General features: G+C 35.3%; 1 protein-coding gene across 7 annotated transcripts in view; it reads left to right on the top strand.

Annotated features, from left to right (window-relative positions):
• The window catches only part of Fer (FER tyrosine kinase), a 415,378-nt gene that overhangs the window by 45,322 nt on the left and 345,072 nt on the right, over positions 1–24,984 (top strand). Inside the window, exon 1 of one of the 7 annotated variants that reach the window (XM_087180884.1) lies at positions 20,428–20,589. The exons of the other annotated variants lie outside the window; for them this stretch is intronic. The gene's annotated coding sequence lies outside the window, so the exon portion shown is untranslated. Of the gene's footprint in view, positions 1–20,427; positions 20,590–24,984 lie in introns of those variants that run through there. 7 annotated transcript variants of the gene reach the window in all.

The following is a 24,984-nucleotide window of genomic DNA, read 5'->3' as shown; positions in this document are numbered from 1 at the left end:
TTATTTGGCTATATCTTGCACAATTAAAAATGCTGTTGTTATTTCCAGTGGATTAGAAGTGATAGTCATTGATTCAGTTCTGTTTCTCCCTTCCTTTGTCCTTTTTCCTTCCTCCCAGCTTCTTTCTTCTCCTTCCTTCTCCCTGTCTCTCTCCTTGCTCTTACTCTTACTTGCTCTTACTCTTTTCTGTTTCCTTCCCAGGCCTTTATGTTTCTGCTTCTGGGGTTTCTATTGTTTTCTTAGGGTGCAAGAATCCATGATCACAGTTTTAATTTTACTGAACTTATTTTCATGGACCTCAACCAATATTTTGAGATTTTTGTTTCTTTATTAATGTAGTTCTTTTCTTTTTTTTTGATGGTACTGGCAATGGAATCCAGAGCCGTGTGCGTACTAAGAAAATAATCTATCACTAAGCTTTGAGCCAACTTCAATTTTTAAAAATCCTTTTATAATTACATTATGTCAGTTATTTTAGAGAAGAAAAGGAAAAAATAGTACAGTGTAAAGACCATATGCTTTGGAGTCAATCTTGAATTTAAGTTCCAATATTGTATGATTATTTCCTTGATTATGTCATATACCTCATTTTTATTCCTTTGTTATTTTTAAGAATGCTTTGCATAATCAAGAAACATTTACTGAGCACATGTTATATTCGAGTTATTGAGATTCAAAACAATATTTTCTAGGCACACAAAGAGCTTGCAGTCTAGTTGACGTATTTTTGAGAACTTCCATCCTCATCTTTCAAAATTTAGCTTCTTATATAAAAGAATCCTTTGTTTAATCATCAAGTGGAGTTCAAAAATAGTTTTTGTACATTAAGCATTACTTAGTCTGTCAAAATAATCCATTATATTGTTAATTATTTTATACCTGCCTAGCCTTCTCAGGTTAGTAAAATTACTTTGTAAACATTCATATCTAACTTCACCCAGAGCAAGTGATGACTTAATCCAATGATATTATAATTCATTTATGCAGTGTATTTTATACTACTTTCATATTTGATACAGAATGACTAGTAACAAAAGGAAATGCATACTTTTAAGTCTTTGATATCTATTTTCAATGATATAGCTTAACTTTAAAAACAGTTTTGAAATAAAATCTAATTCTGATATAATAAAGTTTGAAATAGTTCTTGTAACTCATTATTATAAAAAGTTACTCATAGATAATAATTGCATTTTGTTGCTTTTGATATAAATGAAACACTGTTAAAGTAGGATGGAATGAGATTCTGAAGGCATGCTTTTAATTGGTTATAGGCAGCAAATTATTTGGCTGAATCTCTTTCATTAAAGAATGAGCTAATATACATTTGTCTTTCTAAAGGTATTAATGATAGCACTTTCCTGTTCTGAAAAATTTGATTTCTCTATTAAATATAGTTATTTTCTCAATAAATACTTATACAATATATGAGGTATATGTATATTTTCTTTTGTAATAAAAACTTTATAATCATGTTTAAATTAAAAGTATAAAATTTTGTATTTAAAACATTTGTTTCTGTTTTTGTTGTGCTGGAGACGAAACCTAGGGGGAGAGATACACCATTGAAGAATACCCACAGCCATGTTTCTGTTTTCACATTGCTTCTATGTTTGTGGAAATATAAGTCCTTTTGTGAAAGTTATTTACTTTTCATAAGGATGATAAGCTGTGAGAGCAAAATTTTCCAATATTTGTAGGGTTTATGCCAGAACTTTAGTTCAATCAGGTGGGCTGGACCAGGCTTCTCCTGGATTAGGCCCTAGCAGAGACTGTGGGGCCCTGGTGATAGACATAGATGCACGTCTGTGTCCAGAGTCATTACTTTAGGCATGAAGAGGTCTTGGTAGAGTTATTTAAAACAGTCTGACATAGAGCACCCAGTTGAAGAAAATAAAGTCTTAAGAGACAAGTCTTGGATATAATTTCTATAGTCAGGATAAATTTTGGATTTGATCAAGAAGTAGGGTGGACTCAAGAGCTTAGTTCCTACATGTGGGGATTTTGCAATAGTAGGAAACCAGAAGGAAGTCTGGGTTAATGTTGAAATCCCAAACTCCTGACTACACTAAATAGTTAAAATTTTGAATGTTAAAATTTATATCCAAAGGAACACTAGTTTAGATTCAGTGCATTGTCCTCTGGGTGTCTCTAACAGCTGTTTTTTCCTGTTCTTCATTATCTCCCTTTGTGTTGAATCAGAACCAGACCAAAGTAAACCCACTACTTTTGATTGTTGCATCTCTTTAAACTCTCTTACTAATCTTTTTTTCTAGAATAGTTCCTCCATTATTTTTTCATGATATTGATTTTTTTCAACAAAGGACAGTTTTCTTGTAAAATTTCCCATATTCTGATTTTGTCTGATTGTCCTTAGTCTGTCCACAATATTTCCTGTAGATTGAAGGGTAGGTCTAGAGGCTTGATTAGATTCAAGTTAAACATTTTTGGCAAGAACACTTCAGAAGTGAAATAGAAAGCTGAAAAGATGGAAAACAATTCCAAAATCTTTGCCAAGGACCTTTGGTATTTATGTTCATCTATTTCCAGACTCATGAACCCTTTAGGAAAACACTGGCCTGAAGCAGTAATCAAAGAGAACCACTCTTCAAGGAACACTGCATCAGGCTTGTTACTTTAGAAAGAAATACTTATTTTTCATAAGAACTATATGCATTCTAGTTGGAGTTGTCTCTTGATAGCAGTATAGGATAACAAGTACTTAAATGGAAAATACATAAATTTTACTTTGCTACTGCAAATTCAATCCTGAATACTTCTAGTTTGTAAAATATGCAGTATAATCAAAATTACAGTGGATTAAAATTATTACAGTAAAAGACACATTAACATTAATACCCATGCAAATAATTCCCCTTGCTTTGAGCATACTACTCCCATTGTTCTTGCCAGTTTCTGAAGCAGTTCTGGAAGTCCTCTTTTGTGCCTTTAGTTGTACTATCCTGTGGTTACTCTGATGTTTTGATTCAGTGCAAAGTCATTTTGACTTTGGGGAAGAGCCAGAAGTCACAGGGTGGTAGATGTACTGAATAAGGTGGATAAGGACATGCCATATGTTTTTATGAACCTGCCTTTCCCATTGGATGGCACTCTGCAGCAGCATTCACCATATTTTTTATCAGACCTGGTAAAGATATGAAACAATGCTTCCAGAACTGCTTCAGAAAGTGACAAGAATGATGAGATAAGTGTTTTACAAGTGAGGGGAAGTATTCTGAGAGGGATTAATGGCAATGTGTCTTTTACTGTAATTTTTTTTTTACTCAAATACACCATGGTTTTTGATGGGCCCTTGTGCATGGTTAAGTTTAGATACAAAATGAATTTGTGAATTCATACAGCTTGTATCTGTACTAAGTAGTGTGAGAAGGAATCACTTTTCTTTGTTTTTTATTATATATATTAGAAAATAAATAGTGCTCTGGGTTTTTCTCTTAGGAGATGTCCCAGAGATTTGCTGGGATTCTTTAAGTGTGGGGAATTGTACTTTTTGCCACAACACATGCTTTAATGATTCCCTTTTACTGTCTTTAACATTGCACTTGTCTAAGGGAAACAAAACAGGAATTTTCTAATGTGAGTTTTAATCTGTTAGTTTTTAAAAATCACAAAAAAGAGAATATTTGTGCCAGGAGTGCAGAGTAATATCTAAGCAATTAGGTTGTTTGCAAGTTTTAGCTATCACGAATTGTGCTGCTATGAACATGGGTGCACATATATCACTGTGGTATGATTCTTTTAATTCTTTGGGGAAGATACCCAGCAGGAGAAAAGCTGGGTCAAATGGGACTTCCAGTCCTAGTTCTTTGAGGTATCTCCATACTGATTTCCACAGTGGTTGCACCAGTCTACACTCCCACCAGCAGTGGAGCAGGGTTCTTCTTTCCCCACAGCCCCGCCAGCATTTGTTATTGGTTGATTTCATGATAGCAACCATTCTTTCTGGAGTGAGGTGGAAGCTCAGTGTTGTTTTCATTTGCATCTCTCCAATGACCAGTGATGTTGAACATTTTTTCATATGTTTATTTGTCATGTCTACTTCTTTGTGTGAGAAATGTCTGTTCATTTCAGATGCCCATTTTTGGATTGGGTCTTTAAATTTGGGAGGTCTGATCTTTTTAAGTTCTTTATAGATTTGAGATAGTAGACCTTTGTCTGAGGAAGAGCAGGTGAAGATGTTTTCCCACATTGTGGGTTGTCTCTTCACACTGCTGGTAGTTTCTCTTGCTGTGCAGAAGCCTTTTAATAAGAAGAGATCCTACTTGTTGATTGTTTGTGCTAGTTCACGGGCAACTGAGGCTTTGTTCATAAAATCTTTTCCTACACCGATGTCTTCAAGGGTTCTACCTAACCTCTGTTCCAACTGGTTCAGAGTTTCTATTTTAATATTTAGATCTTGAATCCATTTTGATTTTAGTTTAGTGCATGGTGAGAGATATAGATCTAGTTTTAATTTTTGGCAAGTTGCAACCCAATTTTTCCAGCACCATTTATTAAAGAGGCTATCTTTCCTCCAATGAGGGTGTTTGGCTCCTTTGTCTAAGATGAGGTAGCTGAGTGTGTCTGGCATTGTTTCTGCATCTTCTGATCTGTTCCACTGGTCCTCAAGTCTGTTTCTTTGCCAGTACCATGCTGTTTTTATCACAGTAGCTTTTTAGTATAGTTTCAAGATGGGGGTTGTGATACCCCCTGCCATGTCTCTGTTGCCTGGAATTGCTTTTGCTATTCTAGGTCTCTTCCTATTCCAAATGAATTTTTGGATTGTTTTCTCAAGGTCCATTGAAGTATGCTGCTGGGATCTCAATTGGAATTGCATTGAATCTACATAGCAGTTTTGGAAGTATGGCCATTTTCACTATGTTGATTCTTCCTACCCAGGAGCAAGGGATGCCTTTCCATTTTCTGATATCTTCAATCTCTCTTTTCAGAGTGCCATAGTTTTCAGAGAAGAGGTCTTTCATTTCTTTTGTTTGGTGGATGCCTAGGTATTTCAGTTTTTTGGATGCTATTGTGAAAGGAATTGTTTGCCTTATTTCTCTCTCAGTGAGTCTGTTGCTTGTGTAGAGGAAAGCTATTGATTTTTGTGTGTTGACCTTGTATCCAGCTACTTGACTGAATTTGGTTATTAAGTCTAGAAGACTTTTGGTGGAGTTCTTGGGGTCTTCTATTTAGAGTATCATGTCATCTGCAAATAATAGCAATTTGACTTCTTCATTTCCTATCTTTGTTCTTTTCATTTCTTTCTCTTGTCTGATTGCTATGGCTAATGTTTCCAAAACTATATTGAACAGGAGTAGTGATAGTGGACATCCTTGTCTTGTTCCTGATTTTAATGTGAAGAATTTCAGTTTTTGACCATTTAGTATGATATTGGCTGTTAGTTTTTCATAGATGGCTTTCATCAGTTTGAGGTAGAAACTGTCTATTCCAATTTTTTGTTGGGTTTTAACCATAAATGTGTGTTGGATTTTGTCGAGTTCTTTTTCTGCATCTATTGAGATGATCATATAATTTTTGTCCTTGGCTCTATTGATATAGTGTATTACATTTATTGATTTTAGTGTGTTGAACCATCTCTGCATCCGTAGGATGAATCCCACTTGGTCAGGGTGTGTGATCTTCTTGATGATCTTCTGCATTCTACTTGCCAGTACCTTACTAAGGATTTTTGCATCTATGTTCATTAGTGAGATTGGCCTATTGTGCTCTTTTTCAGTTGAGTCTTTCTGTGATTTTGGGATCAAGGTGATGCTTACTTCAAGGAATGAATTTGAGAGTATTGCTTCCCTTTCAATTTCATTGAAGAGTTTAAACAATAGTGGCAGTTGTTCCTCTCTAAATGCCTTGCAGAATTCAGTGAAGCCATCAGGACCTGGGCTTTTCCTAGTTGGTAACTTTTTAATTACATTTTCAGATTCATTGATTGATATTGTATTGTTTAGAATTTTTCGGTCATCTTTGTTCAAGTTTGCTAATTCACACGTATCTAGCAATCTGTCCATTTCTTCTGTGTTTTCCATCTTATTGGTGTATAGGTTCTGGAAGTAGATATTGACGATCCTCTGGATTTCTGCTGGGTCTCTTGTAATTTCACCCTTTTCATTCCTAATTGCATGGATTTGGGCCTTTTCTTTCCTTTTTTTGATAAGATGTCTTAAGTGTTTGTCAATTTTGTTTATTCTTTCAAAGAACCAACTCTTTGCTTCATTGATTTTTTTGTATTGTTCTCTTAGTCTCTATTGCCTTGATTTCTGCCCTGATCTTTATGATTTCCTCCCTTGTATGGGCTTTGGGTTTGTCCTGCTCTTCTTTTTCTAGAAGCTTGAGGTTCAGCATCAGGTTGTATAATTGAGCTCGCTCTTTTTTCCTAATGTGAATATTCACTGCTATGAATTTCCCTCGTAAGACTGTTTTCATTGTGTCCCATAGATTCTGATATGTTGTATTGGCATTGTCATGTCTGATTTCTTCTTTAATTTCCTCTGTGACCCATTGGTTATTCAGAAGTGTGTTGTGCAGTTTCCATGTGTTTTTGAAATTCTTGTGGTTTCTTTTGCTATTGATATCCAATTTCATCACAGTGTGGTCTGATAATATACACGTACTTAAAATTGTTCTGTGAGCAAGTATGTGGTCTATTAAACAACGACCCATGTGCAGCTGAAAAGAATGTGTATTCTGATTTTGTGGGGTAGAACACTCTGTAAACATCTGTTAAGTTCATTTGTTCAAGAGTTTTGTTGAATTCTAGTATTTCGTTGTTTATTTTTTGTCTAGTTGATCTATTTGTGACAGTAGGGTATTGAGGTCCCCCACTACTATTGTATTAGTGCTTATATGCTTTTTATGTGCATTAGTATTTGTTTTATATAGCTGGGCTCACTAATTTTTGGTGCATATATATTAATGATTGTCAGCTCTTCCTGTTGGATTGTTCCCTTTAGAAGGATGTAATGCCCTTCTTTGTCTCTCTTAATCAGTGTTGATTTGAAATCCACTTGATCTGCAAAGAGGGTAGGTACTCCTCCTTTTTTTCAGGTTCCTGTTGCATGGAGTATTGTTTTCTACCCTTTAACTTTCAGTCTGTGAGTTTCCTTTTGAATTAAGTGTGTTTCTTATATGCAGCATATTGTCGGATATTGCCTTTTGACCCATTCTGCCAGTTTATTTCTTTTCATTGGTGAATGGAGACCATTAGCACAGATGGTTATAACTGATATGTATTGACTTATCCTTGTCATATGTTTTTCTTTTAGTGGGATTCTCCCCTTTTGCAGTTAATTTCTTATCATCTGTGATGGATTCATTCTGCAGGGCTTCCTGGGGTTGTGATCCTCATTGTCTTTCCCTGGGATATTGTGTAAAATATTTTGGAGTGCTGGTTTGGTATTCATAAAACTCCTAAGGTGTCCTTTGTCATGAAAGTATCTTATTTCTCCATCACTTTTGAAAGATAGTTTTGCAAGGTACATCATTCTGTGTTTGGGTTTGTTTTCCTTTAGGGCTTGGAATATGTCACTCCATGCTCTTCTTGCCTTGTGAGTTTGTATTGAAAAGTCTTCTGTGACTCTGATGGGCTTTCCTTTATATGTGATTTGTTTCTTTTCTCTAACTCCCTGTAGAATTTTGTTCTTGTGTTGGGTTTCTGGAATCTTAACTATTATATGCTTATGTGTAGATTTTTTTGATCATGGTTAGTTGGAGTCCTATATGCTTCACTTATCTGTATGTCAAGTTCTTTTCTCCTATTTGGGACGTTTCCTACCATTACTTCTGTGAACAGTTTTTTTATGTCGTCTGCACGCTTTTCTGTTTCCTCAATGACTCCAGTCCGTCTTATGTTATTCTTCTTTGCATCGTCTAGCAGCTGCTGGATTGATTTCTCGTGGTCCCTTACTATTTTTAAGAAATTTTTCTTTTCCTAGTCACTAATTGCAGTCCTATATTCTCTCTCTGAAATTCTATCCTTGCATTGGCTCATTCTGGTGTGTAAACTTTCAATGGAGTTTTTAATCTTCTGGAAGTCTGTTTTCATCTGTTTTATGGAGTCCATCTGTTTCTTATGTTGGGATTCCATCATGTTCCTCAGCTCCTATATTTTTTTTATCTGTGTCCACTCTAGATTTATTAATCATGCCTTATATTATGGGCACAGTCTCTGCTGTTATCCGAGAATTTATTTCTGATTTTATTTTTTCACGTCCTCTTTCATTGCCAGTTCAGGGAGTGCTGGTGATTGAGTATCAGATTGTTCCATCTCATTGCCCTTTGGGTTTGCCTTAGATGATCTGGAAATTTGGTTTTGAGACTTATTTACGTGTCTTCTTATTTAACAGATGCAGCCTGCTGTTTGTTGAGGTGACTTTGCTTACCCAGTGGTCTTGAATTCTTAGCAAGCCACTGAGCAGCCTTTACTCTGCTGCTCACCAGTACAACAATTCATGGGTGCTTAGTGGTGCCCTTTTGGATCCCTGAGCTGACCTGTTGTCTGGGCATGCTCCTGGCTGGGACCTGTGCACACTTGGTATGGTATCTACGTGTGCTTCCCACTGGGTCCCCTGTGTAGCTGTTGTCTCGGAGGGTGTTTTGCTGGTGGCTGTGCACCCCAGGTCCTGTTGTCTGCACAGGCTTTGGCTAGGTTGGCCATGCACTTATCAATGGTATAGGTCAAGCCTCTGGGTATTGTTTGTGTGCCTGTACAGCTCTTCTCCAGGCAGGTCCCTGGCTGTGGCCGATGGTATGGTGGGCCTCTGGCTAAAGCCCATGTACGTGCATAGGCCCTTTCCAGGCGGGCCTTTGGCTTGGGCAGGTGTTCCCGAGCTCCTGGGATTGGATCAGAACCCTGGCTGGGATCTGTCTGTAACTGTGCCCATCTGGGCCACACAGTTGCTCCCTGGGACCTGCATGGACTCACTGATGGAATTGCGGGCCTCTGCTGGAAGCCTCCACTCGTGCACCTCCTTTCCCTATGGGCCCCTGGCATGGGTGGGTGCGTAGGAGCCTGTGGGGTTGGGGCAGACCCTGGACTAGGATCTGCCTGGAGCCAAGCTGGTCTGGGCCCACAGCTGCCCCCTGGGATCTGCATACACTCATGAATGGAATGGTCTACTTTTGCATTTTGATAAACTACACACATTGTTGTGTTTTTGTTTTTCACTAATGATCTTTAAAATAAATTACAGTAATATATAAACTATCTCATGTATTTATCCATATAGTAATCTTCTAGCATTTTTATTCCTTTGTCTCCAGTATCATTTTAATTTTGCCTGAGTGTTTTACCTAAACATTTCTTGTAATACAGATCTGTGGGTATTTAATTCTTTCAGCTTTTTCGGGTCTAAAAAAGTGTTTATTTCACCTTCATTTTTGATATCAAATATAATTTGACACGTTTTTTCCTGTTATGTTTTGAATAATGTAAATAGTGATTTTTCAAGGAAAAATCTGCTGTAATCTTATTTGTTGTTCTGCATGCTTTACATTCCTTTGACAGCTTTTAAGATTTTATCTTTATCGTTGGTTTTTAGTTATTTAAACATGATTTATCTTATTGTAGTTTAATTTTTAAAAATCTTTTACATTTGTGTTTTTTGAGCTTCCTATAACTGAGAGTTTATGGTTTTTATCAAATTTGAAATGTTTCTGCCTTTATTTCTTCATACACATTTTCTGCCTCTTCAGTCCCCTGCTACCCATATAATAGTGTTTGTTCTTGTCCTATAACCTTCTATGTCCTACAGCCTGTGCTCTAGTCAGTTTTTTCCCTTGTCCTTTTTCTCTATGTTTTCATTTTGGACGTTTCTGTGGCTGTGTCAAGAACTATACTCATGTTTTTTCTACAGTGTCTAATTTATCTTTAATCATACTTTTTTTTTTTTTTTTTGGTGCTGGGGATCGAACTCAGGTCCTTGCGGTTGCGAGGCAGGCAGTGGAACCACTGAGCTAAATCTCCGGCCCATCGTACTGTTTTTTTTGTTTTTTTTTTTAAATTGTGCTAGCTGTGTAGGTTTTGCCTTCATAAGTGTGATTTAGGTCTTAAAGTTTCCACTTACCCACTTTTTGAAAAAAAAACAAAAATCTTAAAATAACTGCTTTAACATCATTGTCTACTAACTGTAGAATCTGTTATGGACACTTTCATTAGTCTTTTATTGTGAGTAGTTTTTCCTGCCTCTTTGCATGCCTGACACGTGTAAGTAGTGAATATTATCTTGTGCAGACTAGATCTAATTAACATTTATTTACTTTTTTTTCCCTTCAGTTCCAGGGTTGGAACCCGGGGCCTTGTATATGCTCTACCAATGAACTGCATCCCAGCCCTAACATTTTCAGTGTTATGAGACTTTTCAAAGGAGAAAATGTAAAACATATTAATTTACAATAGAGCAAGAGTAATAAATGTTTACTCATTAAATTATTGAAGTTTAGAAATAATATTATTGGCACCTTTTTTGAGTTTGAGTTCTCCCTAAGATTCCTAATGAGTCTATTTTTTTGTGTATGACATCGATAACAGTACTTTTCCATGTACAGTATATTTTTTCCTTTGGTATAATGAGCTCAGAATTTCATTTAAGGCCATATCTGATTTTTCTTCTGTGTAAAATCACCACCATGCACCACTAGATAATTCTTTTTATAACACATGCCTTTTCAGGAGAGTCTGGCTGGGCATGGTGGTGCAAGCCTATAATCCCAGCACTCGGAAGGCTGAGGCAGGAGGATCACTGTGAGTTTGAGGCAAGCCTAGGCTACATAGTGAGTTTAGGGCCAGCTTGAACTGCAAAGGTTGTAGTTCAACCTTTCAACCTTGCCTCAAAAAACAAAAAAAAAAGAGAGAGAGTCTGTAACTTTAGGTTTTCCATTGTACACAAGTATCCATTGTCTTTTGTCTTTTGATATCACGTGAAATGACTAAAATTTTTCATATAAAAGTTAAAGGGAGCCGAGTGTTTTGGCACATGCCTGTAATCTCAGTACTGGGGAGGCTGAGGCAGGAGGATTGGCCACGAGTTCGAGGCTAGCCTGGTCTATATAGTGAGTTCAAGGCCAGCCTGAACTACATAGCAAGAACCTATTTCAACAAGACAAAACAAAACGAAACAAAATATAAAAACAAAAAAGAAAGCATTAAAGGGAAATATTTTATCTTTTTAAAAACTGGGATAGTATTTATTGTTGTATTAGTAATGTTAAACTTTCAGGTTTGTTTTTTATACTTATTTTCTTGTCAAGATTATCTTAAGAAAGTACCATAAAGAATCTATGTAGTGTTACAGTTATTTTGTTTATTGAAGGCAAATCCTGTGAAATTAATAGTTTTTATTCCATTGTTATTTGTCAGATTCAAAAAAATAAGTCATAATAACAACAGTGCTAGAAAGCTATGGTGGAAATTTATTTCTCCCTTCTTTCCTTGCATCCTTCTGTATTTATTTATTTATTTATTCACTAATTCTTTTTTTTTTTTAATGTTGGTAGTTGAGTCCATGGCCTTGCACATGCCAGGCAAGTAGTCAACCACTGACCTAGACACTCAGCCTTGGAAATTTCTTACAGACATACAAGTTTTTAAGTACATGATATAAAGAAATAAAATAGTTAAAACCAATTTTGTCTGACTTCAGTGCGTATGGTCTTGCTAATTTTTTTCTTCCCTTGAAGAAAATAAATTAAAACTTCATCAGTAAAAATGAAAGGCAAAAATAAGTTGTAGTTTTCACGTTTCTTCCTCATTTATTCTGAGAATTGAATGACTTTATTCATTCCCTAATATTTTGGGTTCATTATTTTCTTCACTTGCTCATGTTGTAGAAGATACGTGTTATCTTTACCAATATTCCTACATGTAGGTACTTGTGTATCTGCCATATGGCACATTTCTCCAAGGTGAAAAAATTTTTAAGATAAATGGCATGCTGTTCTTATAAAATTTAAGCAGTACTCCATTGAACTATATGGTATTAAATTAAGTGAATTTAAATATGGTTTTATTTTGTTTTATAGTGTACTTGCAGATATACTGAAATATCAGAAAAGATGTTCAAAAGAACTGCCTACTAGTTATGTATTCTGATGTAGCCTACCTACATACATTGATTCTATATGGCTTGAAGTAGACTTTCTGTTACATGAGTAGAAGTCTGAACATTTCAGCTTTACCATATATCATATTGAAGAAAAAAATTATTTTACGCATGCTCATGACAATCAGTTTAGAGAAAATTGAAAAGAACTCACCACACTCCCTTGTATAATGAGTTGAGACACAAATTCTTCCTACTTATTCCTTTTCTATGAGAAACAAAAAAGTGTAAAGGTATGGGTAAACTAGATAGTGTACAATCCCTTACCCTATACAGAGAAAGTGAAAGGTACTGCAACTGTGGGAAGTAGCTTCAAGTCTCATCCAAAAGTAAATGTTTCTGTACTTGGGAAGTAGATTTTCTTAAATTGCTTCTTTATTATAAATAGTTTTGTGATATTTTATAGCCAATTAAAATTGATTAGATTTGTTGAGTTGTTTCTTTAGAGTACCTTAATTATAAAAACCAGTTTGAAATGAGTTCAGCTTGATACAGATGGTTACATTTATACAGTATTTAAATAAATCCAAATTTTAAAAAAGAGTTTTAAGGGCTCATTTATGGTTCTTAAGGGTTGTTTTCTTCAGTATGAGCAAAATAAGAATGGTAACTGTCCTTCTTATACAATAATTTAAACACTAGAATCATGTATGTGTGGTGTTATAGCTTGTATATAGATGTCTCCCTAAAGCCTCATGCAGTCATAGGTGGGGCTTTTCAGAGGTGGTTGGGTCTGGAGTGTGTGATGCTGGGATCAAGCATGTGATACTGGAATTGATTCATGGTGAGATGCTAAGATTAAGGCTGCCCCTGGTGGGTGTGAGTACTACCCACCTTTAAGGGTAAGTTGCCTGGATAGTATATAAGGGACAGAAAGAGGTCACTGCTTGTTGCTTGCTGTCTCGCTGCTTTGCTGCTGTCTGGCTTCTGCTTGCCATGAACTTTTTCTCTTCCATGATGCTCCTCTGTCATGCCACCCTGCCTTGGAGCCCGCTGATTATGGACTGAAACCTCTACAAATTGTGAGCCAAATAAACCTTTCCTCCTTTAACTTTGGGTGTTGGATATTTTGTCTCAGCAGTGAGATATGGAACTAAGATGTGGTAAATAGAGGTTTTCTAATAGATATTCAGGAATTCAAATTATCTGTTGGTTCAACATATGGAAAAAATGCATTTTGGTACAGAGTTGCTAAGGACTAAAGTAGAGTTCAGACTACAGTTTTTGATTATCAGTTTGTATTGAAATGACCTGAAAATGAGTGATTTTCTTCTTTTTTTGAATTTATTCAATATAGATCAGCAGCTAACTATGGCATAAATGCTTTTCATTGCAGAGACCTTAATATGATAAGAACTTCATAAGGTCATTAAGAGTAATGACATTCATAGTTGTTAGTCTAATTTTCATTGGAATAAAACTATGCAGAAATTGAAATGACAGTTATAATATTGGAATTAGATGCTGAAATATTGCGTGGAATTGGATATGTTATATGATTTATTTATATTCTTTTTTTTTTTTGGTACCAGGGATCGAACTTGGGTCCTTGCGCTTGCGCAGCAGGTGACGAAACCACTGAGCTAAATACCTGGCTGGATTTATTTATATTCTTCATATAAACTCTTAAAGATAAAGTCAAAGTACAATACATTAATTTTTCCATACTTAGTTTTCTTAAATAAGCAAATCTGTTTCACAGAGAAAGATATTAAGAGAAGTTAATATTTTTTTCTGATTTTCTTTTACATTTTGTAAATTAGAAATATTAGTTTATGACCTATCATTGTCAAAAGGTAATATTGATAATATGATTAGCATAATCTAAACAACAGATAGTAAAACTATAATCTTTCTATAACTTTGTAAGTTTTAAAAATTTAAGCTTTAATTTTTTTCAAATAACTTTCATTTCATGCATTTAAGAAATATGTATTGCTATGCGGTAGGCAGTGTCCTTTGAACCAAGGAGATTGTAGATGATAAAAAAAATCATGGCCTCTATAAGGCCAGCCTCTTTATTTTAGAGTAGAAGATAGCCATTTAAACAAATAAACATATAGTATGTTAAATATTGCTAAGTATGACAGAGAAAAATGAAACAAGGTATGTGTATAGGGTGCTGGAAGGGTAGTCAGGTAGGTCTCACAGACTGTCATTTAAATGAAGAGTTAACATTCTGGGAATGAACCTGGTCATTTGGGGCAAAGAGTACACTAGGTAGAGGGACTAGCCTGTGTATCTGGAACCAGGTTTACTGGTAAGGGAAAGTGTGAGATGAGGTCAGAGAAGAATGTTGATTGGTGGCAGGGGAGCCATGCATAATCTAGGATTCTGGTAGCTAAAACACTTTGGTTTTTACTGTGAATAAGAGAGGAAGCCAGTGAAGAATTTTGAGCAGAGGAATGACATCGGATTAATTTTAACAGGATAATTCTGGTAGCCTTGCTGAGAATAGTTTGAAGAGTGGAGGATGGATGGAAGTTAGGAGATCAATTACTTTCAGGTTATTGCCATGATCCGGGCAGGAGTCATGCTTGATTGAATCTAGTTGAAAGTAGAAGGATAAGCGTAAGAAGTGGTCAAATTCTGGATAAACAATTGATTCTTATTATTCATGGAAGTTTGTTTATAAAGTTACTGTGAACACTGAATTAGCCGGTACTGACTCATTATTCCTAGGGATTGTAAAAGGTTTCTTTCATGCAAACAAGGTCACATTTTCCACAACCAGTGTGTGTGTAACTTTGTTTTATGTGTTCGCACTTACAGACTCCTTATTTAATATATATTGTTGGTTACATTGAGCTCACAACCTACAGTGCTATAACTCATGACTAAACAAAGCTTATCTAATGTGAGTGTTCTCTAAAAAGTGTATTACAACCTTCCTGAGCATAGGAACACTAGGTAGCACTTCAGGTAATAATGCAAAATTGACTAATACAACAATAATGAAAACTGATTTAGAGGAAAACCATTAATGGATGTAAAAACTAGTGAGTGATAATTGGAAGAGAAAAATCATATTAACATGTCAACATTTTCCCTACAAGTCATTAATTACAAAGGAAAATTAAATCATAAATTTACTGTAGAGAAATCAAGCAGATACCTCCTTAATATGTGAGATAATTAGCTTATAGAAATAAAAATTCTGCTCAGCTCATGGTTCTGGAGTTTTCAGTGCATTATCAGGCAGCCCTGTTGCATTGGGCCTCTGGTGAAGGTGGTGGATAGCAGTGGTCAGGAATGTGTATCAGATCAGACCACTCACACTATGAGCCAGGAGGGCAGAGAGAAACTAAAAGACTGGGGTCCCACGATCCACTTTCGGGATACAGCCCCAGTGACTTAAGGATCTCCCATTAGACCCCACCTTTCAAAGGTCCTGCCACCTTCCAAGAGCATCCATCATATTGGGGACCAATCCTTTTTCATGGAGACCTTTGGGGGAGTGTTCAGTATTCAGTTACTGTATAGCATTCAGCTAAGGTAGAAATGCATTTCTCTCCTTAACTCCAGTACAGAGGAGAGTCATCTATGATTGGAGGACAGTTCAGCCATTTTCACAAGTGTCTTCTGTTTCTTTGTCTAAGGAAGCTGCTCACTTCTTGCTGTCTCCCAACCATAAATATGACTTAAATAACAAAATTATTGTCTTACAGTTCTAGAGGCTGGAACTTCAATATCAAAATGTCTGCAGGTTGCTTTCTTCTGAGGCCTCTTTCCATCTATGCAGGTCTTCAACCAAATTTTCTTCTAAGAACACTAGTCAGGTTAAGGCCATAGCATATAGCAACTGTGAAAGGATAATTTTCTAATCTTCATTATTTTTACTCATTAATTTGTTTTTAATGTAAGGATGACTGTCTTTCTTTACTTTTTAAATTGGTATACAAATTGTTATCAGTGTGAACTCATGAATTTTTATTTTTATTCATGGTTATAATCCTTTACTATCATTATATATTATCATGCTCATATTTGGCCAGTGGGAGCCACTTTAGTCTGGTTCCTTGATTCTTTTGATATGTTCCTATCATTCACTGAATAATTATTCTGGCTCATCTTATATTTTTCCTGCTCCATTTTTCTAAGGAACCTGTTTACTTTAATGGAAAATGACATTTAGGAAACAATATCTCGGTCCTTGGATATGCCCATTGCTATTGCAGTGTCTTTGTCCTGGGTCCTCTCAATGAACATTTCTATACTCATGCATACCTGTGCTTTTTTCTAATCCACTAGATCAATCTATATTAAAACTGGAGAATTCACATTGATATTTATTTCCAGTTCCAATCCAGCACTGTAAAGTTTATTCTTTCTCTATTTACATACTCATACCTTTTATCTTTGAGTGAGAACCTTAGCATCTTTTATTCACAGTGTATTTACTTATCGATTCAGTGCTAGAATATACAGAAAATAATTTCAGTATTGCTAATTCTTGCCTTTGAAAAATGAAACGTACAAAGGACAGTTTGGTATTTGCTTGGGGCTCTTTTTGTTGTAGGCAAGCATTATTATCTAAAAACAAATAAATAAATGTAAAAAGAATGGTGGAGCTAGAAAATTGTCATTTCACAAGAACTTTGATTAGTTCCTTGATCCTTTTAATGAACATACATTTTTCACTTGAAATACTTTAGTTCGTTTCTCTTGTAGCTTGTGTTTGTCTCCTCTTTTATCCTTGTGGGTTTTATTTATTGCTGAGTGAAACTTATAGTTCCAAAGTTTAAACTGCACAAAACTATATAGAGAACTGTATTTTTAAAATAATTTCCCTTTCTTATTCAAAATATCCTAATTTGATATTTTTTATTTTGCATATTTCTAACAGTGTATCCTCCAAATCACAATATTTCAAGGCACAGGTTTTTTATTCTTTTGAATAGTTGTATAGCATTTCAAGTTTATACAAACACTCCTATTTATAGACATTTAGACTACTTCTAATTTTTCCAGTTACAAATGCTTTGAATTTATTATCGGATTGTGTCCTAATCAGCCCATCATAAATTGAAAATATCATAAATAAAATTGTGTTTGATATACCTAGTCTACTGGATACATAGCTTAGCAACAGTATTTTGTGCAGTATCAGTTGCTTACTGTCATAGTTGAGTAGTTGACTGAGAATTGCAGCTTGTATCTGCTGCCTAACATTGAGAAAGAATATTGTACCATATATTGTTAGTCCAGGAAAAGACTAAAATTCAAAATTTGAAGTAGTTTCTTCTGAATGTGTATTACTTTCATACCATTTTAAAATTGAAAGATTGCCAAGTCAAGACATTGTAGGTGGGTACTTTGTATATACAGTACTACCATGAATAACTTTGTACATGTGTGTGCTTCCTCTCTCTGCCTCCCTCCCTCCCTCCCTCTCTTCCTTCCTTTCCTCCTCCCTTCCCTCCCCTCCCTCCCTCCCTCCTTTCTTTCCCTCTCTCTCTCTCTTTTATTTTTTGGTATGGAGTAGCCTAAGCATAAATTGCTAGCTGTGTGATCCCTGAATTAAAAGATAAATGTATATTCAATTTTGTTAGATCTTGCCAAATTTCCTTCTATAAGGATTATACCAATTTGCATTCTCACCAGAAATGAGTAAGAGTATTTGCTTCTCTTCAATCTTACCAACAGTGTTTTCCAATTTGGTAGTTGAGAAATAATACCTCAGTATATTTTAAATTTGCCTTTCTTTTATTATGTGTCAAAGAATAAGGTTGGCCATCTCATCATGTGTTAGGACCATTAGTTTTGGGTGCATGTGTGAATAGCCTTTTGCCCATTTCTTGTTTTTCCTATTGAGTTTTTTGTGTTTTTCCTTAAAATTTTAAGACTTCTTTATATATTATCATTAATAGTCCATCATCTCTTGTGTATGGTGCCAGATATGTTTGACTAGTTTGATATTTGTCATTTGATTTTATTTCACAAATGATGATACTCTAGGTATTAATTAATCCATAATAAACTGTTCTTTCAATCCTGTATCTTCTGCAAGCATTCAAGAAACTGTGACAAGCTGCCTTATTAGTGAGCAAGTAGGGTAAAATCTCATGTTCTTCATTGTTCTTAAAAAAGATTTATGTGTCTGTTTATGTATTTATTTGTTCATTTGATTTTTTTTTCCCTTCATAATATCCAAAGTTTCTTCTTTTTCTTTTCTTTTCTTAGTCTACAAATTTTGTTTTAATCATTGGTCCCTGTGAAGAGTTAGCTTTCTAAGATGGCTTCATTTTTCACATGCACTTCTCAGTCCCTTTCTGTTGTCAAAGCTGTGATTTAGTTCAGTTTTTAAGTATTTTCACAGGTAGGTGGGCCTTCTTTTCCTAATGGTGGTTTTAGATATGTCTTTTCTCTTTCCTTTAGTTCATTTTTCTTTCTTCTTTTTCTCCTCAGGAGGCCCCTGGTCTTCATGAGTGTCTGTAGTAGACAGGTCATCTGCAGAGATTTGGTTTTATTTTTCTACAGAGAACTGATTTAAAATCTGGACTTTTCTAGACTTTGGTTATTTTGATGGTGTTTGTTTTGTCTTTCATTTTGTTCTTTATTATATTTTTGAATGATACATGAGAGCTTTTGAATTATGCTGCTGCCAGTCTCCCAAGGGCCAGAATCCCCTGTTCAGAGCTTTTTTACTTTATGGAATATAGATTTGGACTTGGTGTGCCATTTAATTTTCAGGCTATTGAAAAACTGTGAGTCAGCTGAATCTGGAAATTGCTATATGCAAGGAAATGCTACTACACAGAATTGGAGAGCTTGCTCTTTAAAGTATATCATTTTGGATTTTGAGATGAAATATGATTTCAGTCTCCTGAATGGCCTAAAAGTTGTAATAAATGTTCAATAAATATCTCTTGATAGATATATCATTTATAGCAGGAAATTTATTAAAAAGAGCAAAGTATGGATACATCAGTTGTGTTTTTTAAGGCTTTAATAAGAGCATATGATCACGATTTCTTTTTGTTTTTTTGAGACAGGGTCTCTCTATGTAGTCCAGGGGCCTTGAACTCACTATGTAGCCCAAGCTGGCCTTGAGCTCATGACAATCCTCCTGCCTCAGCCTCCAGAGTGCTGGGATTACAGGTGTGCAACACCACGCTTGGCATGAAGGGTTTTTTTCAGTTCTCCAAATTTTGTGCTTTATTTAGACTTTGCTATAAACTGAATTTTGACTATTTTTTGGCATTTGATTTCCATCTCAACTTAAAATTAGGAAAGATGTATAATGTGACTCCTAGGTTTTAAAATTAGGTGCTACAGTTTAGATTAAATGACTTGTTTGGGATTACATAGCTGATGAAAGAAGCAACTGAGACTAAAACTGACTTCTTAATATTATTAATGTTTAAGCAACACTGTATTACATAGGCTCATTCATTGTTCCCGGATTTCACACTGGAATTTAACTTTTATGTGAATAAACATATTTGTACATTTGGCTAAGTAACTTAGAAATTAAGATGAAGTCCTCATTTTCTTACTAAGTGTACTGAGGATAACAATTATAAAGTAATAAGTAAAAATTGTAAATTTGAGGGATAAAGAAAAAATGTAAGACAGTAAAATGTTTAGTTATTCAAATTAAAGCAGATTCTGTACTTGTAGGAAAATTACAAAATAATCACTTTGGGGCAAGTAATCTTTTCTTGTTTATTATCAAGAGGAGGCTTTCTACATGGTATTCAACAAATGGTAAACACTTCAGAAGTTTATAATAAAAATACTTGACTTTCTAAACTAGCTTAATGAATAATGTAGCCTGTCGCTTGTAAATGTCAAACTTACATAATTGAGTTTTGCAAGCTTCATAATATTGTTTATGGCATGACATGTTGTATACACACTCTGTTATTACAAAACATTAAACAGATTTGTCAACAAGTGGTGGCAAAAGAATTGTAATTCAATCTCTTTGTGAATTTCATTATATGGAAAGGAAAAATTGGATGTTTTTCTCACTATTAATTAACATAGAACAACTCCATGCCCTGCATCTGTGGCTCTCATCATCTAAGAGAAAGCAAATTGCAACAGAATTATGATGCTTTATCAATAAGAATTTGTTCACTCTAGGTACTTTACATAAGTTTTAATTTCATACGTGGATATTTAAAAGTTAAGAAAATATACTCGTGCTCTCAGATACTGAGTCAATGGGCCATATGGCAAGAATTGTGTTAGTTTTTGGCAATAATTTTGTCAAGTGAAAAGAATTAAAAAACTCATTTGTAACTTTGGTTTTCATATAGGATTAACATTTTGGGGGTTTCACCATCCCTCCCACCGCTCCCGGCCCAGAGGGAGGGGCTTCTGAGCCACCATCCCACTGCTCCTGGTCCAGAGGAAGGGGTTTCCCGGCCACCATCCCTCCGGCTGCTCCCAGCCCACAGGAAAGGGCTTTTGGGTCACCATCCCTACCGCTGCTCGTGGCCCCTGTCCCACCTCACCCAGCTCAGAGGAGGTAATCCGTGCAGGCGCTAACAGCCCCCCGCCCCAGTCGAAATGAGAAAACACATAAATAAGTCTCAAAACCAGACTTCCAGATCACCTACAGCAACCCCAAAGGGAAATGAGATGGAACCCTCTGATACTCAACCACCTGGGCCCACTGAACTGGCAACAAAAGGGGATCTGGAAAAAATGAAATCAAAAATAATTTCTCAGATAACAGGAGAAATTGTGCCCTTAGTGCAAGACATGATTAATAAATCTAGAGAGGAGCTGAGGAACATGATGGAATCCCAACATAAGAAACAAATGGAATCCATAAAACAGATGCAAATAGATTTCCAGGACATGAAAAACTCCATTGAAAGTCTACACAGCAGAATGAGCCAATGTGAGGACAGAATTTCAGATATAGAAGATAAGATTGCAATTAGTGACCAGGAAAAGAAAAATTGCTTCCAAATTATAAGGGAACATGAGAAATCAATGCAGCAGCTGTTAGATGATGCAAAAAAGAATAACATAAGACTGATTGGGCTCAATGAAGAAACAGGAGAGAGTGCAGATGACATAAAAAATCTCTTCACAGAAATAATGGCAGAAAACTTCCCAAGCAGGGGAAGAGAGCTTGACATGCAGATAAATGAGGCATATAGGACTCCAAATAGCCTTGATCAAAAACATTTTGGGGGTTTACTTAGATAGTCTGTACTGAACTCTAATATTTATTTTAAACAAGTCAGGGAAAAGTACAGTTAAATTCTTTTCCAAATCTTGGCAAGTGAGTATGGTTTTAAAACTGTTCATATCTACAAGGAAAGGAGAGAGGTATAAATAGGTAGATAAATTGCACACCACAAACACACCTCACAAATAAATGTAGAAGAGTATATGAGCAGTTGGGTGTAGTGGCCCACACCTATAATCTGAGCACTCTAGGAGACTGAGACAAGAGGACTGCAAGTTTAAACCCACCTTGAATAGTTTAGTGAGGCACTCTCAAAATGAAAAATAAAAGGACTGGTGATGTAGCTCAATGTGAAGGCCCTGGGTTCAATCCTTAAAAAAAAAGTTTATCAGCTGTAGAGTACCCTTCTTCTAAAACATACTAAAACATAAACTTAAATTCAATTTTAAACCTGAGGGGTTTTTGGGGAAAAATTTATTAATGCTGTTGTTATCATTTTAGTATAATGGATTCTGCATTGGGTATTTTCAAAGGCATTTAATTTTTTCTTAAATATTAATAACCACTCATAAAAGGTTGATAATTAGATTTTGGCTGTGATAGTCTTCTTCAGGTTTGGTCATTAACTATGCATATGAAGAGAAAAAGCATCTGTGAAAATCTTAACTTTTCTAATGTTGTTTGTAGCATAAAATCTTAGTGAGTTGAGTGTTACGTATTTGGTGAATTAATTCTGCACCAGATAGATGGGTAGTATGCAGTTTAAAAATCTGTGCAAATAGCAAGACAGATGAGTGGTTTGAATAGTTGAAATGACTCTAAAAATATTTGTGTCGAGATCATGACTGCTAAAGTTAAACTCAAAATTTTAAGGAGTTAATTAGGAGTAATAAAATTCATATAAAGTAAGTTTTTAAAGGCATGACATTAAATATGAAACTAATGAAATTCATTAGTTGTATCTTTTGAGCTGCCAATGAAAGTTAACAGAGTAGAACATAATACTCAAATACTCTTGCCTGATAACTATTTGCTTTATTTTCTTATTATGAACATATAGACTATAGCTTATTACTTGGAATTAATTTATCTGGATAGTTGTATATGATCTCTTGACTTGTCTGTTGTCAAAAATAATTTGCTCAATTTCAAGTAACAGAAACAAACTAGTTTTTAAAATAGTGAATCAAAGCACAAAGACAAAAACAAAAATCCTTACAGGAGCCTCAGAAAGGACAGTAGCAGGGCTGCTTCAGCAGCTTCTGTAAACTGGAGTTAGTGAACATCCACTATTTAGCCATAATGTCACCTAGCATGTACCCAAAAGAGGAGCCCCTGTGGGGCAGGTATGCATCTTGGGTGTTTGGTGCCAGCTCTGTGTATAGTAGTTTCCTCCTGACCTGTGTGGGTGAGGAGAAACAGGAGGTGTCATTTGTAAAGAAACCTTTAGGACTAGCCGTAGATGTTTCACTTGCATTAACTCTTGGGGACTTTTAATCAAATGTATTTTTGCAAGAAGGATGTGAAGCATCAATATTTATGTATAAAAATATTATATATATTGTTCTGTGAAGTAACAATATATTGAAGTCATTAATTGCTAAATTAATGAAATTATCACATACATATAGAATAAGTTGTTCAAACTTCTTGAGGGATTTATATTAACTGATGTAAGAAGTTTATTGGATTCAGATAAACATTTTTAAAAATTAAAAATTCAAATAGAATAGAATTTTTTAAAAAACCACAGAGCAAGCCGGATACGGTAGCACATGCCTGTAGCTCCAGCACTCAGGAGGCTGAGGCAGAATTGTCATGAGTTCAAAGCCAGCCTGTGCTAACTCGCAAGACCCTGACTCTAACAAACAAATGAACAAACAATCACAAAGCATACCTCATAGTAAGGATAAAATTTATTTCATACTTAAATCATATACCTAAATATTTTTTCTTTTTTTTCAGTTTTTATTTTTATTAGTACATGCTTGCATTACACAATGACTACCTTTCTTGTGGGGAGCTGGTACATACATATAACACATCTCAATTCTTTTTTCGTCTCCTTTTCCTCCCCCTTCCTTCCATGTCTTGATCCCATTCTCATTCGAAAAGGATCTTTCTCATCCTTCCTATTACCTATTTTTTATTTTGCTCTTTGTTTATATTATGGGTTTCTCATATAAGAGAAATCATGTGATGTTTAAGCTTCTGTGTCTGATTTACTTTACTTAACATTATGGTCTCAAGGTGTATCCCTTTTTCTTACAAATGACTCCAGTTTATCCTTCTTTATGGAAGAGTAGTACTCCATTGGATATAAATACCACATTTTCTTTATCCATTCATTCAGTGATGGACATATAGGCTACTTCCAAGATTTAGCTATTATGAATTGTGCTGCTATAAATAATAGGCATGTAAATGCATGTATCAGTGTACTATGATGTCTTTAACTCTTTGGGGAAGATACCTAGAAGGGTTGTAGCTGGGTCAAATGGAATTTCTAGTTGTAGATTTTGAGGAATCTCTGTATTGATTTCCATAGTAGTTGTACTAGTTTACACTCCCACCAGGAATGTAGAATGGTTCTTTTTTTTCCCTGCAGCCTCGCCAGCATTTATTACTGTTTGATTTCTTAGTGATAGCCATTCTTTCTGGAGTAAAATGGAATCTACGTGTTGTTTTAATTTGCATTTCTCTAATGGCCAAAGACATTGAACATTTCTTCATGTACTTGTTGGCCATTTGTACTACTAGGAGGTATCTGTCTATTCATTTTGATTGTCCATTTTTTGATTGGGCTTTTTATTTTGGGGGGATCTATTTGTTTTGAGTTCTTTATATGGATATTGGTTCTCTGAGGAATAGCTGGCAAAAATAAAATAGATCTTCTGGGTCAACATGTTGTGAAATAACTTGGAAAGTTATTAACATCCCTGTGTACAGGAGCCAGGTAATAATGGACTATAGCTAAAGAATTATACTCTGTAAATAATTATGTGCATCTCCCTAGGAGAGGTCAGTGGTGCTTACAGTGCTTGGAAACCCTAGAATTTGTTGTTAGTAGTGACATGCTGGTCTGGTGGAAGGTTTCTTTCCTTTTGTGTATGTAGTTCTGGTGCCTCAGAATTGTAGGGGTGATGAGAAATGCAAGGGAATTGTATTTGTAATTTTGTTGTTCTTCCTGAACATGTTCTGGGGATCTGAAGTGTCTTTGGTCTTCAGAAATCCTTACTTTTCCCCCTGCTTTTTTTCCTTGGCTGGAGAAGTTTTCAAATGGGTAACATGCAGGTTGGTGGTTATTGAGCCTGAACAGAGGGAAGCATCAAGTGTAAAAAACTCTCAATGTAAGATTTATTTCTGGGGATAGCATTAATTTGCAAGATTTCCTAGGAAGAAGAGCAGAAACTAATAAATGCTTTGTAAAGTTTCTAGATCTCAATTGATAAGAACCATTTATTTGATTGGTATCAAAAAGATTTGTTTAAAGTTTTATTTATATATTAATTCACTTATATTTTCAGCCTGTAAATATTTTCTAAATGATTTTAGTAAAAGAACCACCAAAGTTTTAATTAATGACATTATGAATATCTCCTATATATTTACACATCAAGTCTGAATTTCTCTGCTTAGATTTCACGTCATTCAATGCCTAGAATTGTCCTATCTATATGGATACTGTTTCTTCACCCCCCTTCCCCACCAAATTGCTCT

Source organism: Heterocephalus glaber, unplaced genomic scaffold (genome assembly GCF_053883595.1).
Source record: "Heterocephalus glaber isolate CG9 unplaced genomic scaffold, H.glaber_assembly_v1.0 deba00001465, whole genome shotgun sequence".
NCBI classification, from domain to species: domain Eukaryota; kingdom Metazoa; phylum Chordata; class Mammalia; order Rodentia; family Bathyergidae; genus Heterocephalus; species Heterocephalus glaber.
Note: the sequence above shows the minus strand (reverse complement) of the source record. Positions and strands in the feature narration are given on the sequence as shown.